Here is a 5,234-nt window from a genome sequence, read left to right as displayed (position 1 = left end):
GCCTCTCCTGAATTGTACATTTCTAAATAAATCTTTTTGTATCCATGTTTTATAAGCGGTTTTACCACATTTGCCCTCTTCCTACCACACTGAACCAGTGCCCTCCCTCCAGGGGTGTCTCAACTGGATCTGACCCCAGCCGCCCTAGCGGAGTCCAGCTTCCCTGCTGGCCAGTTCTCTGGATTCAACTCCCACCTCCCCATGTCATGGAACTGCTCCAGGGAAACCGGTGTGGTGGGAGGCAAGTTCTTTCCATGCCTCCCTGTTGGTCACCCTGAGTCACCCCCAGGCAGTCATGGCCCCCTAGGCGTGCTGGGAGCTAGCTGACTGGAGCCACAGACCCCGGGGCCCCTGGGGACCGAGGCCCAAGGATACATGGAAGCAGAGATGGGCCACCCCACCACACAGTGCTGCCGCCAAGCCCCACCCATTGCACCCCGTTCTGAGACCAGCCCCAGGAATCCTGCACCACCAGGTCGGTGTGGAGGAGAGGCCAGGCAGGTTCTGGCTCAGGCAGGTCTCTTCTTCCTCAGCCTCACCCCAAGCCCAGATCTTCCTGCTCCAACTCGTGGGCTGTGGTTAGGGTGGGGAGGGGTGCAAGCATGCTGAAGAAGTGGCCCATCGGTAGAGTTCTGCTCTAAGCCCAGCACAGACTTGGAACAGCCAGTGAGCACTTTCCTGAAGACACCAGGAAACCCCAGGTCCCCTTGGCCACATGCCAAGCATTACCTGTCATAGTCATGGGGACCTCACGGGCAGGGCCAGGCCCAGGAGGAGGCTGCACACACCCTCATGTGAGCACCTCACACATTCCCTCATCCAGCAAACATTTCCCCAGTAGTGATGGTGCTGTGAGGTTCAGGCCTGGCACGCAGGGACTAAGACACAGCTGGTTACATCCCAGGCACTCAAGGAGATGGGAGGTGGCACAGGCAAGATGTCCAGTGAAGCCACAGACTGACCACACTGCACACTCCTGCCACATATACAGGTGGACATTCAAATACATGCCTGGGGTCACACACGGTCATTGCACTGTGCAGGGGTCCTTGGTGGTCACAGGCAGCACCCCTAGAGACAAACCTAAACCTGCCTCCCTCTATTCTCACCCAAGATCTGAGAGAGGCAAAGATACCCGGTCCCTCTGGTGCCTCTTCTGGTTTGTAGCATCCAGGCCTGGTTAGGGAGAGGCAAGGTAGACTCTGGGAACCCTTCCCTATCTCTGGTACAAGTTTCTGTCATTTTTTCTCCAAACATGGGCCTCTGCAGGTTCACCAAGACAACCTGTGGAGACCCAAAACCCCTTCAGGTCCAACTTGCTGACAGGCTTCTGGAATTCTGCTGGTGGTGGCTGGGTTCGGCCAGCACCACTGTCTCTGCCCTGGCTCCCCACTTTGTTCTAGGGAACCCAGGTCATAAGTGGAAAGCCTAGTGTAAGACGTGTGAGACTCGCATCTCTTTTGCTCACCTTGGCTCACCCTGCACGCACCAACATCAGGTCTGCACCTCCCTGCATGCTACCACTGCACCAGCTGGATCATCTTCTTGATGTGCTGGTGTCGGCCAAACCCAATAAACAAGCATTCAAGAAGTCAGGGGTGGGACTATATTTGGGGCGGGTCCAGATGGGAGGGGACAGACCAGAGAGATGGAAGGGATTAGACCAGGGGGCGGGACCCCTAGGAGGAGAGGAGTTATACCAGAGGGGTGGGGCCTGAAGGAGGGTCGGGACCGCCCAGAGCAGTGGTTTGGGCAGAGCTCAGCTGTGGCCAGATCATGTCATGCAGTGTGTGGACACAATAGCAATGGCGTGCCAGGGAGTTCACCAGTGACCGGGGAGGCTGGTGACGAGTTCTCCCAGGAAAGTCCTAATCTTCATTTCCGTCCCCAGCGCACCTGGACCGCACAGCCACATCTGCAGGATATTTCAGGGGTTCTGGCTTGCTCCTCTCCCGTGCTGCTCTGGGTCTCGTGGGCTCTGACAGGACATGCTGCTCTGTCAGCTGACGTAGGGTCACGGCTCCCAGTGGGGCGGGGATCCCCGGGGTGGGAGGACACTGACCTTAACTCACACGGCTTTACCAAAGGAATGAGCAGCAAACCTTGTAGTGGGACTAACGCTGAATAGGAGCGGGTGGAAGGGTGGAAGGAAAGGTCAGGTGTCCCCGGGACTCGGGTGCTGAGGAGGGCAAGTGAGAGGTTTCAGGGATGCAGAGTTCTAATTTGGGAAGGCTATGAGGGTATTAGCCCCAGGGGGCACAGGACCAGGCTGTGAAAACCCCTCTGGCCACTGCCCCCCACCTGAGCAAACCCTAATGTGGGTCACCGTGTCCAGCATGAGGCTCAGTTCAACTCGATTCTCTGGTGCTGGAAGTAGCCTACACAGGGCAGTTTCGTCTCAGGTAGCACCTGGCCTGAGAGGTGGAGAGGGACACAGGTGAGACTGGGGAGGGGTCCCAGACCCACGTGTAGATGCAAGGCTCAAGGATGAGACACTGGGGCAGGGACACAGATGCTGATACCTGTGGACGGGTTGCTGGAGCACGGGGATAGGGCTGCAAGATGCAAGGTGGCCACTAGGTGGCAGCCTGACCCTTTGCCCAGAGGGGACCTGTTTCACCCCCTTCCTGGTGGTGGCAGCTCCCCCAGACCTCAGCAGTGCTCACCCCAAGTCCCCAGCCAGGAGGGCAGAGGTCAGACAGGCGGCAGCACCCCTGCTCACATTCTTGGGTCTGGCGCCTCCTTCTGGGGAGGGCTGCAGGATAGACAACACATTCTTGGCAGTTATGCCCCAGCTGAGCCTGAATTGCGGGGCATGGATGACAGCCCTGTGGGTGATGGGCACGGGTGCATTTCCCTGGCTGCCCCCATGCCACAGGGCCTAGAACCCGTCCACACTCTTTCAGGAGTGTCCGCTTCCTTCAAATCACCCTCACTTGCTGCAGGCTCTGCTTTCTGTCACGGTCAGCGCTGCCCATTCCTCCTCCTCTGCAAGGTCCCTGAGCATCTCTCCTTTAGGGGCATTTCTGGGCTGAGATGGGACTGTCCTCAGGCAGCACCTCTGAGCAAGGGGAGAAGCAGGTGCGAGTGCACATGTAGGTGAAATGGACGGTCCACTCCCTCACCCACCGCCAGCAGCACTGGACACTGCGCAGTGCACCCTCGGAGCCCTGTCCCTAGGGCAGCCAGTGCACCTGAGGGCACCGCAGATGCTGCAGTGTACAGACTGGGTCAGACGAGGGTCCTGCGTCGGCTAAGAAAGCCAAAGCTCCGCCTCACCTGTAAATTGGAGGATCCTGTGAGGATCCCAGTCCAGCCCACCGCTCATACCGCACTCAGACCTGCTCTTCCCCCTCCTCAGACCGCCCGTGTCCTGGTGGGCCTGCTTGCTCTGCCTCCATCACTGCCCATCATCCCCAGGGGCTCCCTCCTGTTTGTCATCCGTCCGAGTCCTGGGTTCCCGTATCCTGTAGCGGGTTCTTAGAGGCTCAGATGACCTGCAGGACTGCCCAGTGTGATCCCGCTCATGGCCACTTCCCCTCTCGCCCCTGCAATCACTGGCTGCAGTTTCAGTGACCCAGGAAGGCTGCAGTGAGCAGGACTGTCTGTCACGTGGTGACGATGGGCAGACTCAGGAGAGCCGAGAGCCCACGAGTAAGGGGTGTGGGGATCGTGGGGGAGGCACAGACCTGGAGGGGGAGACCAGACCCCAGGGACACAGCAGCGGCCCTGCTCTGGCTCTACCTCTGCTTCCAGAGCAGGGCCCTCTCAGCCCTGCGACAACCTGGAAAGTGTCTTTGCTTCCCCTGGGGTCTGGCTAGCCCACAGGCCCTGGCTGTGGAGAGGCAGGTGTCAGGATTGAGGGGCCACCCGGGAAGGCCTCCCCCAGCAGGTCACGACTGAAGCCTGGCCTCTGGAGTTCCTTAAAGGAGCCACAGCCCACACAGCTTGCTAAGGTGCCTAGAAAGTTGCACCAGGGTCAGGAAGCATGAATGTCCTTCACTCACCTGAGGCCCTCTGCTCTCACATGCTCCTCCCCACTCTCTTCATTTACCCCAGCCAGCACTGCACACACCCCTCTGACCTGTCACACCCCCACCACTGCCCTCAGCTTTCTGGTCCTTCTTGCCCTCCATTGTCCAGATTACCGTGCCAGACCATGCCAGTCTCCCCATGCCCCCTGACCGCTGACCCTGGAGATGTCCCTTAACCAGCCAACCCTCCACCACCACTTTTTAAAGTATAGAAACTTCTGGATCTCTGCTGCATTCTTCTCCCACTCACCAGGTCACCACCCATTTCTGGTCACCTCTCTACTTCCCAGAGGTGGCCCCGGAACCTCCCTCCTCCTGGGAGCATCCAGTCTCCCCAACCCAGCACCTTCCCAAAGACCTTCTAACACCCAGGGGCTCATCCCCTCACTCAGCAGACCCCTATCAGATGTGGGGCCTCAGCACAACCCGCCTTTGCCTGCCCGCTCTCAGGCGCCCGTAGACCCTCTAGGGTGGTCTGCACCGAGGGGCTCCAGCGCAGACCTCATGCGCAGTACCCTGCTGGTCACTCACTCCCTCTCAGTGTCCTCTCCGCGTGAAACAGGCCCCAGCACTGTCCAGATGACGGATCCCCTTTCTCCTGGGTCCTGATGCCACACTGGTGTCAGAACGGCCAGTCGGGCCACAGGGCCTGCACTAAGTTCGCAGCTCTCCACCTTCAGGTCTGGCTGTGTCCACTTCTGAAAAAATCCCCATTGGGACCAGGCCCAGAAGTTTGGGGCCTGAAATCACTCTTGGTGATTAGTCTGTGCACACAGATGAATCCATGCATACGCACCATGCCCCAGGAGACCTGCATGGGTGCCAGCTCCCGTGCCCTGCCCCCAGCCCACGGATAATGGTGCAGCCACTGCAGATTCTGCTGGAAGCAGCCCATACCCTGCCCAGGTCCCTCAGGTCAGCTCTGCTGCCAGCTGAGCACGAAGTGAGTGAGTGACCAGTGGGACCAGGATGTGGGCAGACAGACAGAAGCTCTTTCTGAGTGTTCATACTTTATTTCACGTGACGGACACAAACAAGACTGGGGTTAGTGGGCTGGAGAGAGCACAGCAGGTAGGGCACTTGCCTTGTATACGCCCGACCTGGTTTGAATCCTCGACATCCCAAATGGTCCCCTGTGCACCACCAGGAATAATTCCTGAGTGCAGAGCCAGGAGTCACCCCTGAGCATTGCCGGGTATG

The sequence above is a fragment of the Sorex araneus genome, chromosome 5 (assembly GCF_027595985.1).
Source record: "Sorex araneus isolate mSorAra2 chromosome 5, mSorAra2.pri, whole genome shotgun sequence".
Taxonomy (NCBI): Eukaryota; Metazoa; Chordata; class Mammalia; order Eulipotyphla; family Soricidae; genus Sorex; species Sorex araneus.
This window is presented reverse-complemented; position numbering follows the sequence as displayed.